The following is a 13,017-nucleotide window of genomic DNA, read 5'->3' on the forward strand; positions in this document are numbered from 1 at the left end:
AGTAGAATTGCAGGTATTCTAGGTTTACCTTTTTGAAGAATTGCTACACTGTCTTCTACAGCATTACATTTCCATCAGCAACATGTAAGGGTCCCAGTTTCCCCGTATCAAAGTTACCTTGTTTTTTATTGTAGCCATACTAGTAAGGGTGAAGTGGTATTTCATTGTGGCTTTGAAGTTTATTTCCCTAACGACCGATGTTTTTTCATGTGTTTGTTGACTTTTGTGTGTCTTTGACGAACTGTACAGTCCTCTGCCCATTTTTTAACGGTTTAATGTTTATTTTTCAGAGAGAGAGCAAGCACACATGAGCAGGGGAGGGGCAGACAGACACAGAATCCGAAGCAGGCTCTAGCCTCTGAGCTGTCAGCTCGGAGCCCAACATGGGGTTCAAACCCACGAACCACAACCTCAACAACCTAAGTTGGACACTTAACCAGCTGAACCACCCAGGCACCCCAACTCTTCCCCTTTAATTGGGATGTTTAGTGGTATCTGAGTGGCTCAGTCAGTTAAGTGTCCAACTTCAGCTCAGGTCATGATCTCACGGTTCGTGGGTTCAAGCCCCACATCAGGCTCTGTGTTGAACACTTGCTCAGAGCCTGGAGCCTACTTCAGATTCTTTGTCTCTTCTCTCTGCCCCTCTGCCGCTCATGCTCTCTGCCTCTCAAAAATAAGTCAATGTAATAAAAAAATTTAATTGGGATGCTTATCCTTTGATTTCTAGGAATTCTTTACGTATTTTGGACATAAGCCTTTCAGGCAACACTTGCAAATATTTTCCCTTATAGGTTGTCCTTTTGACAATCAAAATTACACTTGTGCATGGAAGGACATTAAGTCCAATTTACCTTTTTCTTCTGTTGCTTGTCCTTTTAGTGTCCTGGTTTAATCACTTTTTATTCCTTTCATCTAGTTTCCTTCCTCCCTTCATGTTCCCTAAGGTTTATCACAAGCTATACTATTGTTATATAGTCAATCAATTATCAAGGTTTAAATAGATTTGCAAAAAGTTGTTTCCTCTCATTTAAGTGTCGAAATCGTGTGTGGCACTGTTAATAGAAGTGAACCCTTCCATTTTCAGACATGGCAATATGTCAGCACTTGGCAAGTGTTGATGTTGTTTACAGAGCACTTTTGGATGCTTCAAGGATAAAGAGCCACCCTAGATTTCTTTGGGGAAGTACCTCATGATAGATCATGAAAATAAGGTGTAGACAATGAAATACCCATGCAGTCAAATATAGAGAAATTAAGATATTCTACACCTGTGTGAAAACACTCTCAAAAGAACTAGGTATAATTACACATTTGATGGTGCTAACTCCTTCATTTAAGAGATAAAAAGAATCGAGCAATATTTTAGTCAAGTGTTAGGTAGTCTAATTCCTTCAGTCGGAGTTTGCTCTTCCTCATATGGTTGATTCTTCCAATACATGATCTTCTGAATAGTTACTTGTTCTTGGCTTCACCCTCCAAGACCTTATAGGAAGGTTAAATCTCAATACCAAGCTGTCAGAGCTTTGCCATCTAGTTCATCTACAGATTGCATTTCCAGCCACACAGCAGCCTTCGGTGATTCCATTCGGCTGGACTCTGACCCAGCTCTGGCAGCTTTGCACATCCAAGGATGCTGAGCTTTCAGATGATGCAAAGGTTATGTGCTTCCTGAAGCCTGACCTCTCGAGGGAGAGGACATCCGCATGGCTTTAGAGATGGGAAGGAAACATTTTAAAATGGGAACGATTTCCACTGATCAGCTTTTAAATTCACAATTTATATCATCTAGGTTTCTAATTGCCTAAGGAAACAAGCTACCTAAGAATTGACCATCTCTCTGCAATACTGAGACAATTAATGAAATATCCTCTTTATATTCTACTTTATGATCTGGTTATTTTGTACCTCGGGACAAATGAGGTGTAGATTCTTCTGTAACTTCAAGTTTATTATTTCTTAAATTTAACTATTCTGTTCTAGCAAAATCTAATTAATTCAAATAATAGATGTGAAGAATTAATGTGGATCTTAGGCTTACCTCTACGTGCAAAGCTAACAAATTAGCTTGCCAGTTTTATAGATGCTGGCAGAGGATATTAAACTCTTGGGTCAGAGATTCCTCGCATAGAGTATCAGAATATTCTTATACCTGTTGCCCGAGCCCTAGTTCCCACAGTGTGCCACCCAGAGAGCCATCTCACAACCACACAGTGTACTGCATTACAGGAAATGAAACTGAGCTTAAACCCAAATCATTCCTCGTGAGCAGTAAGCAACCAGCCCCTTGCTCCACATGAAGAGGTTAGCTCTGTCATCCAAGGCTGTTCACTTTTCAGACAGCCTTGAAGAGATGCTCTGGAGGAATGACAACTCCGAATTCTGTGAAGAATGGTCTCCCCAGTTTAATTTTTTTCTCCCTTTAAAATTTTAATTCCAGAGTAGTTAACCCACAGTGTTAGACCGGCTCTTTTTTACGCTATATTGCACATCGTATGTACCAGGCGGTCACAAAGTTGATCTAAATTGGCGAGGAAAAAAAATGCTACAACAAGACAGATTTCAAATTAAAAATGGCAAATTATCAGTATCAGGGGACAAGAGAGCTGCCTTCACTTTCTAGGATGAAGGTCACTTGGTACCAGCTTGTAAAGTAGATCTACACTATTTTAGCTATCATCTATGCCAAGTACTTCATCTACTCTGGGCCTCACATGTAATGAGCATCTTGGAGGAGCTGTTTTCAAGGTCATTAGGTCCAGGAAAGTGTGGTTTAATACATTAAACTATATATAAAATATATAAGCTATGAAAACTCATTTATATACAACAAAGTAGGTTTTGTATTTTCCTGTTTCTGGATCCAGAACTGTGTTACTTCGAAAGCTCCTCCCCAAATAGGAAATGGGCCAATAGGACGTGTACCTTCAAGCCTTTGCTCCCGTGCTCATTTTCTGGAGAAGCCTACCTGACCCCATCTGGAGAACTTCTCACATTCTTTCCTGTCTACCCTTCCATCCACCCTACCCAGCTTATTACCTTCTTTTTATGTGTATTTATGTTTATCTTCAGCTTCCCCCATTGGAATCTATGTTCCATGAGGGTAGAAGTTTGTAATCTAGTACCTGATCAATCTCCAGCCCCCAACAATGTCTATCCACCACAGTTGATGCTCAGTTTGTTCAAGGAGATAACAGAGGCACAGGATTTCCTAAAGAGGTAGGATTGGGACGCAGATACAGATCTTCTGGCTCAGTTACTATCTCTACCTCTACCTGTCCTCAGGCCTCTAGGCATGGTCTGTGCTAGCTGGACCTAGGAGCTGAATGACCCCAGGAAAAGGGGGGACTAGGAGGCAGCAGAAGGATAAGTCAGCTTTCCGGGTAAACAGACTACCTGATCCAGCCGTATGTATGTGTTGGCCTCCTGGGTTAGTAACAGATGCACATCTCTGAAATCTACAAAGGTGAGCTTTCAGAAGTCTAATCTCTCCAAGTCAGGACTGCCCAGAGTAATAAACACTTGATATTGAATTTTAATCTACAAAGCAATTTCTAAAACTCTCCCAAGCGAATCCTCTTAGGATTCCCAGGATGTAGACAAAATAGCAGAACTTGAAAAGAATGAAGTGAGACCAACAGCAAAAAGGCCTCATGAGATGGCTGGAAAGCCCAAAGGAGTTTACCTCGGTCTGAGCATCCCAATATTCCCATCACTGCTAACAACTTTTAGAACTTCCACTCCAGTGTCTACATATCCTGCTGTCATTCATAGGTCCTCACCAGTATCCTAGACTTATTTCCCCCTCATAGCACAAGTGATGTATATTTTCACATATACCCTAAGTGAACCCAAGATTTCCATTAAATCAAATAGTTCCATAAAGCTACCCATGAAGGAACCACTCGACCCGTGCATTGCTATTTAAACTTGAAAATATAAGAGGTAATTATTCACACTGCTACATTTTCACTTTTCAGTAGACACATATGGCCAGTGACAACTGTGTAGGACAGCAGATATAGGACACTTCCATCACAGAAAGTTCCAATGGACAGCACCATTCCAGGTACAGCCCATGTGAACAGGTATATTCTGTATGTCAACCTGGTAGAGCTACGATGGTTTTGTATGGCAGTCTGTGGGAAGTCCTGGTGCTAGAACTTGTGCCCAATAGTCCCTTCAACACTTATGAATTTTGGGGCATTGCTTGGTCTCATACAGTCTTATGAGGACAGCAAGAGTTTTACTCTCCATCAGGGTTTTCTTGTTGACCTCGAGTCCTCAACAGCTGAGACTGTTCCCTCCCCACATGCACTAGTTTTTGTCAGCCAGCTGGCACTTCCTGGCCACATGAGACTTAGGACAATCTAGTTTGCTATTCTCCTTCTTTGATGCATCAGGGTCTCCGTGTCCAAAATACAGGATTAGCTGTAATCCCAGAATATGGGGAGGGGTAGCAAAATCTCTTCCAATAGCAAGTAGCCAGATATGGAAATAGGAGAACTCAAGTTTGGTACTCATGGTTAACCCATAGACCAGTCTCCTAACGTCTCTCAAAATCTCTTGTCATTTGTTTAAGTATTCACATCTGCTGGAGGCCTGGCAGAATATTTTAACAGCAGGAAATAGAACATCAATTTTAGATCTTGGTGAGAAATTAAACACAGGTTCTCCCAACCCAGAAAACCTCTCCACAAAACAACCGAGAGTTCTTAACTAAGAAGCATTGGTCAGCACATACTCTGTATCACAGGCAACTTAAGACTGAGGAGACAGGGTGAATTTTCCTTTATTTAGCCAGGCAGGGACAGCCGGTTACCCATGTGGTCTGAAGCAACTGGTCCTTAAGTATACAGGATTTGCCGGCAACACTTGTCTCACAAAGTTCATCCTAGACTTACCTGGTAATTGACATGACCTAACTATCTGTGTTAGCTAATTTGTTGTATACAATTGTGAATTTCTCATCTTTACGACAGGAGGCAGTTTTGCACATCAGTGGGAGGTATTGGCCAAACTAAAGATTCCACCTTCCTACAGAACCTGGTAGATGTAGCATCCCTCTTGTAAGATCTCCTTTAATAATTACATTTCAAAAGGATGGCTTCCTGATCCTTAAGATATCCCCTAGTTTTAAGACTCACAATAAGCTTGTAAGATGACTTAAAATTCAACAAGGCCAAGAAAGAATATACCATAACAATTTGATCAAAGAAAATGCCTTAAGAAAAGGAAGGGGAAGGTCTCTCCCCTTATTAAGGGGAATTAAGCCTTTTTTCACTTGTATTTGTCCTTCAAGTCTTCATAAGCAATAGGCTATTTCCAATTTGTATCTTGACTTATAATGAAACCTTATCTAATCGTTGGGAAAGCAAATCTGAATTAAAGCATCTTAAGTGCCTATTAATTTTACCCTCATGTGCACATAGTAAACTAGGGTTATACCAAAGAGAAGGCAGTGAACATAGGTCCTTGATATCTTCTCCCACTGAATTAAACAGTTATGTAAGTAGTGAATTCACACCAATGCGGACCATGTACCTAAAAGCAGTGTAGACATCTTAATATTTCCAATAACTTATTTGAGGTTATAGAAATGTCATTTTGTAGATTGCATATATGAGAAATACTTGTGTGAAGTAGTGATAGTTTTATTATAGGAACTGAAGAACCTAATTTTTCTTGGATGGGTTGCATGACAGGCCTTACTATAGGTCTGACTTGTGTTATTGAAAATGTCGTATGTAACAATGATGCACTCCTATCAGCTTTGTCATTGTGTAGGCAAACTCAAACAACCCTATTTCTTAGCAGTTGATTCCAGTACTTGATAAACATCAGTCAGGAGTCCTAGCATCATTCACCTCAAGAGCAGTCAGCTATGGTCCACATATTTCATGCTCCTAGAGATCTTAATGACAATCAAGTGGTCAGAACAGTACCAAGATTGTTATATACTCTTTAAATACATATACCTATTAACCCAGTTAATTTGTGGTTGAATAGTTGAATGTTTAAACACCCAGAGGTTTGATTATTTTAGGTACTCAGAATTGAGAGGGAAGGGTTCTGAAAGAGCTTTTAGTAACTTTTCCAAAGGCTTACCAGACTTTAGGAGGAGTTTGAGAGGTGTTCACTAGGCTTAGATGCTAAGAAAGTCCTTCTGCCCACCCCCCGCCCCGACACCTGCTCATGTCTCCACCCTCTTTTTACCCAACTTGTTCCATATCTCCCTTCAGACCTGCCTTGACTTTCCCACACCAGTCTTGCTCCTGCTTCAGGGGTCAAGGACTTCCTCTCCCACCCACTATTCACTTCACTTCCTATTCTTCCTTTAGGTCTGAACCCCAAATTTTTTAAACTACTAGGTTTTACTACTGGAGCCACTACTAGCTAGAGGACATGGAGTTAGTGAACCCAACGTAAGTCATTATCAGTTTAACAGAAACCACTCACAACTTTATTTCCCCTCACTGGTCAGCCAAATTCTCATTCTTCTTCCTATTTCTGGGGTTTCTCACTAGGGGCTTCTAGGTCCCAGTATGCCACATTTAAAACCATAGTTCTACTTCTTTTCCAGCTAATTTTCTTTTGTTTATATTAGACTGTATAGTGAAACAGTTTATCTTCCCCATTTATTTGGATTGAACTGATCTTATAGTGCTTACCTCTAGACTCTTTGGTTGTGATACCTACCACAGTAGGCTCGAAATGATCTAATACACAAAATCCCTACCACCACTGCCCCCTAAGAACTGCTTGCCACGAGTCTATTTCTTCCAACGTGTGATATGCTTGAGCTTTGAGCTGCTTGGTTCCCAACTCTAGATGTAGTTCCTACATGCTGTGTAGTAACTGTTGAGTTTTAAGTATACTTTCAGAAGGTACAGTAATTTCCTTCATTAGAACAGAGTCAGACAAGAAACTTCCCCATCTTCATCAAGTACTCTGTTGCATGCTTGGATAGAGATCATTTAAACCAACTCATTTCTTATGAAATAAACTAGTAGGTCTTAGACCCCTGATCCAGAAACTAAAGGACAGGCAACAGCAACACAGAATCTTGTCTGTGAGGTTGCCTCCCTAATAAATTCAGTATTTACCATCTTAAGCTCTTCAGTAATATATCAAGGTATGACAACTGCCATCAGTAAGCCTGCGTGGCTCAATTGTGTGCCCCAGTCTTGGGAGGGCTTGGGAGTCTTGGGAGTTTGTGGGTCTGAGCCCTACATTGGGCTCTGCGTCAACAGTGCAGAAGCTACTTGGGATTCTCTCCTCCTCCCCCTTCCCCTCCCCGTTCAAAGAAAGTTTAAAGAAAAAAAAAAATGGAAATTGACTTGAGTTGGACAATTAGTGATTGGGGAAGTTGGCAGTAGAAACAGAGCCAGAGAAGGAGCCTCCTCTTCAGAGGAGAGCAGGTAAAAACCAAGTTCTCTACACATACACGCACAGGAATACAAGAATAATTGTTGGTAAAGGAATCTGAAAGCCCAGTGTAGTGGGTTGAATAGTGCCTCTCCCCATCCCACGTTCACCTGCACCCAGCACTTCAGAATGTGACGGACTTTTCTGAGGTTGCTATAACACACCATCACTAGCAGCTTTCTTGTGGATTCTGTGGGATTTTCTAAATATAGAATCCTGCCATCCATGAATAGACGTAGTTTTAATTCTCTCCAATTTGGATGTTTTTTCTCTTGTCTAATTTCTCTGGCTAGAATTTTCTGTACAAATATTGAGTAGCAGCAGTAAAAGCAGGCATCCTTTCCTATTCCTTATTTTAAGGGGAAGGCTTTTGGTCTGAATATGTTAAGTGTGGGGTTTGCGCAAATGTCCTTTATCTAGTATATAATCAGCATTTAAATATTTTGGTCCACACTGGGATACCGTTTATGCAGAATGCCATAGTTTAAAAAAAAAAAAAAAAAAAGCCAGTGCGTTATGATACCAATGAAAAAGATTTTCATTGTATAAATAAATGCTCTTTACCATGAAAAAGAAAAATCCACTCTTCTCCCTTTGGAGTGTATTAGTCTCCCCCTCTTTCATATGCTGATTTCCCAATCATCCATTCTACCTGCTTCAGTCCCCACAGGACTTCTATTTGGGTTAAGGTTTTAGTTGAGCTAGTAGGTTCCAAGTTCCTACCTCTTCCAGAAAGGAGTGTTCAGGAACAAAGAACTAGGAAGTTGGGGGGGGGGGGGGAATCAAGATGCTTGATACAATGAATGAATCTGATTGAAAAATTGTAGGAAGGTGGGAGAGCTCATTTGAGAACAGGCCTTTCCATGGTCTCCCAAACTATATCCTAGAAGCAGGTTCACTCCTTTGTCCACAGCTGACTGGGGGTTGTCCATGGAGGGAGGAGGGGAACCCGTTTAAGTACTTGTTGTTGCCGGTCATGTGCCTGGAGATAATCCAAGTTTAATAATGGCCTGGGGGATAAGGGAAGAAAAATTTTTACCATCTCCAAATATGTCAGGGAGGAGGAAGCTGCTTAGGAGAAGAAAATCGCATTCTTGTGTACAGTAGCCCAAGCTTCCCGACTTCAGAAACGCTAACACTCCATAGGATTTGATTTATTCTCCTTCTCACTTCTAAGCTTTTCTCCTCCATTTCCCTCTGAACGTGATTTCAGTTCAGTTTCCTACCAGCTGTTATGAAATAACTAGGACGTTTTGAAAGGATAAATTCCTATTCCCCCCCCACACACTCAGTCAGCTCCCCATTCCTGCCTCCAACAAAAACATCTGGCATGTCTAATTTTAAATCAACCTTTCCAATATGGTAATTAAAAGATATATATCTGGATTTGCATTCGTTTGTAGGAATTCTTCCTGCAAGCCATTCATTTTTCATCAAGCTCCCTGTGCTTTTCATTACTTCCTTCCTCACCTCCTCCCTGTGGGTTAACCTGAGTAAGCAGACGAATTTCACTCCAGGCTCATGTGCTCTGCACAAGTCCAACTATTAGCATATGTTAATAGTAACCCATCATAGTTCACTATTTCAGTAATGGAATCTGTCAGTCAGCCCCTGATGGCCATTAATGACCACTTTGTTGATAAATACGGGATAACTTCAACAATATTAATTTTAAGCAAATAAAATATGTTCTGATTAAGAACTCATTCTGCCCAGTGGGGATCCAATTAAGCCAGCTTCTGGAGGAAGGTTCATTCAGGATCTCTCAGTCGTAGAAACTTAAGCTTGACTGGGCTGCCTGGGTGGCTCAGTCCGTTAAGCATCTGACTTGGGCTCTGGTCATGATCTCGAGGTCCAGGAGTTTGAGCCCCACATGGGGCTCTGTGCTGACAGCTCAGAGCCCAGAGCCTGCTTCAGATCCCGACTCCCTCTCTCTCTCTGCCCCTCCCCTACTCACACGCTCTCAAAAATGAATAAACCTTAAAAAACTTAAGAAACTTGTACTCCATACAGCTCTCCTCTTCGAAAGCAAGGCAACTTTGTCCTTCTTTCAAAACAAAGGGTGATAGCTCTGCAATCCTCCCTGGCCACAGACCTCCCCATCTCCAACCTTAACACGCACAGACCCACCCGCTTACCATTTCTGACACTACAGGTTTTCTTCCGTTTTTCATGTTACCATTGCCCATCTCAAATTCTAAAGGTTTCCATGTATCATAAACCAGCATAAAGCAGATTCTGACCGTGAATTAGGAGTGTAGTCACAGGGGACCGTCAAAAGATTTCACTGACCTATTCAACACAGACACCAAGGACCTTTCAGTAAGAATGACAACTATATAAACAAAAAGCAGGATTTGAAGCTGACGGAAGTGCTCTGAACACATAGTCCATAGTTCCCACTATTATGATACTATTTAGAGAAGGTGTTCAAGGAGAGCTTTTCACATTTCAGCTGAAACTTTAAAAATAGAGCAGCCATATAACATCTTGAGGCCTTGGACAAGTTATTAAAAAGCTTTTCTTACCGATATCTGTATCTGACTTGGGAAAGAAATCCGTCCTACCAATTCTAAGCCCTAGTACTTTTCCCTCCACGTGTTGAATACGGATACCTCTTTAGAAAACAAAGTAATTTGGGGCACCTGGGTGGCTCAGTTGGTGTAGTGTCCGACTTTGGCACGGGTCAGGATCTCGAGGTCTGTGAGTTGGACCCCACGTCAGGCTCTGTGTGGACAGCTCAGAGCCTGGAGTCTGTTTCAGATTCTGTGTCTCCCTCTCCCCCCCTCTGCTCCTCCCCTGCTCACACTCTCTCACCCTCTCTCAAAAAAAAAAAAAAAAAAAAAAAAAAAAAAAAAAGAAAAAGTAATTTTGCAGAGTGAAAATTCCGAAGCCTCAATATGGATATAAACAGGTAAAAGGGACATCACTGCAAATTCTTTACTGCAGATGGAAGTAAAAGTTGCTTTTTCTCATAGTGACTGCCACTTCTAATGCTTCAGTAACTCATGACTTGAGTCAGACAAAAAACCGAGGTTTGTGACCCACCTACACTGCTTTCCCTAAAACTCCCTCTTATCATCACCCATCTGGTGTCCTTACCAAGTGACCCGCCATCAGCCAAGTCAGAACCCGGAGCACCATTCTTGCCTTCCTGCCTGAGTCCATGGCTCCATCTACCATTTCTGTCTCAGTAGTGCCTGGATTCACCCTTTCTCCATCCCCTCTGCCTCAGTTTGTAACTTCTTTTTTTGACAGGAGTAGTACTGTGTTCTCCTAAGTAGCGTGACTTATTCCCACTTCCTGTACTCCTGCTAGTCACTTAGGTTTCTAAAGCACAAATGAGAGGAGGTCTCTCCCCTGTCTGAAACCTTATTGGCTCCTTCCTAGTCCCTTAGGCATAGAACAGGCCATGGAAGACCTCATGATTCCTGCCTTCCTACTCCATCTCAATCCCCTATACCATGTACAGTTCCTCGATGCATTCTGGTCTCTTTCACCAACCTGCTCCTTTCTGGAGCACCTTTACCTTCTTTACCACCCAACTACTACTATTCATCCTTCAAAACTCAGCTCAGTACTGCTTTCTGGGGTCCTCCTCCAACAGCAGTTCTGAGCGACTCCTCCTCCTGCAAGAGTCTCTAGCACCTTCCCTCTCCAGGTCTCATGAATCTGTTTACCTGAGAGCTCTACTTGGATATGCCCTGTCTCCCAATTAGTGTGTCTCGAGGTAACTTCCTTTCCTTTTCTCGAAAACTGATCCTTCTCCTGGAGTTCAAGTTCCATGGGGGGGGGGGGGGGGGGGGGGAGGGGGGTGTACCACTCTAATAACCTTAAGAAACAGAAACACACTTCAGTCTTCTGCTTCTCCTTCATACCCACTAAATTCTACCAGTTCTATTTTTTAGTAGCTCCTGTATCCCACACTGCCACTGTTGGTCACTTCTCCCCTTGTTTACTGCATCAGCCCCATTACTAACCTAATTCCTTTCTAATCCTTTTTTTTTTTTTTTTTTTTTTTTTTACACTGCCAGGCAACTCCTCTGATCCTTTTCACTAAGATTTAATGGCAACCGGTTGCTCTCAGGATAAAAGTAAAACTTCAAATGGCTCACAATGCCCTTCTTGCATACCTCTCCAAGTTCTTGTCTCTTGAGGATCCGCCTAGTGAATTACTTTCAGTTCCTATTATGTGCTGTGCTTTTCTGCCTCTAGGCAATTTGTCCAGTTTGCCTGAATATATACCCTTCTTATTTAGAGTCATAACTTAGAGTCCCTCTCTACAGAAAGCGTTCTTGATCAGTCCTCAAATTCAAGTCAAATGTGCTCCATGGTTTCTTCACAGCACCAGTTACCATGAACCTGTTACCATGAATTCTTAATGCCTCCTACTGAACTATAAACTTCATGAGGCCAGAGACTGGCTGTTTTGGCCAGGCATCCACCCTGCTTAGCATCATGCGTGACACTTAGTTGACATCCAGAAAGGATTTGCAGGATGAGTCAGTAATTAGATCATGAAATCCCTTTAACCTAAGTTATGAGGATTTTAAGAAGAAACTGATCCCAGGATCAAAGTACTTGGATCGTAAATATAACCATCACCATGGGGCACCTGGGTGGCTCAGTCAGTTAAGTGTCAGACTTCAGCTAAGGCCATGATCTCTTGGTTCGTGAGTTCCAGCCCCAGGCCAGGCTCTGCTGACAGCTCAGAGCCTGGAGCCTGTTTCAGATTCTGCATCTTCCCTCTCTCTGCCCTTCGCACTCATGCTTGGTCTCCCAAAAAATGAACATTTAAAAAAAAAACAAAAAAACAAAACCCACAACCATCACTCTACTCTTCTAGGGGTCCTTTCATCCTTGTGTTGTTAGTAAGAGTCGAAGCCTGCTAAGAAAGAACACGTTTATCTTCCCTTTTACCAGCTTTAGGGTCTCAGACTCCTATCCACTTAAAAGGATAGGATAACCAAGCTTCATGTCCACTTCGAGGACTGCTATTAAAAACTCTGCATTTTTTTAACTTCTTGAGTTTCAGAAGCTTGGATCAGAGTGAATGAAGGAACACCTTACATCTTTACTTCCGACTTGTCTGCCTAGGAAAAATAGAGGCTACCTCCACTTATTGAGGGTTCACTGTCCACTTAGGAGATAGTGCCTATGTATGTGCTTTCATTTCACATCTTTTCTAAACTGCATATTTGATTACAAAGCCACAGGGGATTGCTGGGTTTTTGTTTAATGAAAAATTTTTTAATGGAGATCGACTACTTCAAGTGGGGACTCTTACAAAAGAAGGAAGCACTGGCAGGGAGAAAAATCACCTGAATCTTGTTCCCAGCCCACTGTCATGACAGTCCATTTTCCCCATGTATCAGAGATGAAGTAGCACCAAGGATTGCTTTATTCCAGGTCTTTTGTGCTCCATTCACAAAGTCTCTCATCTCAGAGGTCAGTGTACGAGCGAGGAAGGGGGGGGTAGGTGCTAGACGGCAGTAGCTAGAGGAGGAAAAACCACTTGCCCCGATGCCCAGGGCTGTTGAAGATTTTTGCTTACTGTTACATTTAGAGACTTCACCCACATCATAGCTTAAA

General features: G+C 42.0%; 1 protein-coding gene across 1 annotated transcript in view; it reads left to right on the plus strand.

The window, feature by feature from the left end:
* Positions 1-13,017, plus strand: part of HTR2A (5-hydroxytryptamine receptor 2A) — a 59,911-nt gene that overhangs the window by 20,255 nt on the left and 26,639 nt on the right. The gene's annotated exons all lie outside the window — the stretch shown is intronic.

This window comes from Felis catus, chromosome A1 (assembly GCF_018350175.1).
Source record: "Felis catus isolate Fca126 chromosome A1, F.catus_Fca126_mat1.0, whole genome shotgun sequence".
Lineage (NCBI taxonomy): Eukaryota > Metazoa > Chordata > Mammalia > Carnivora > Felidae > Felis > Felis catus.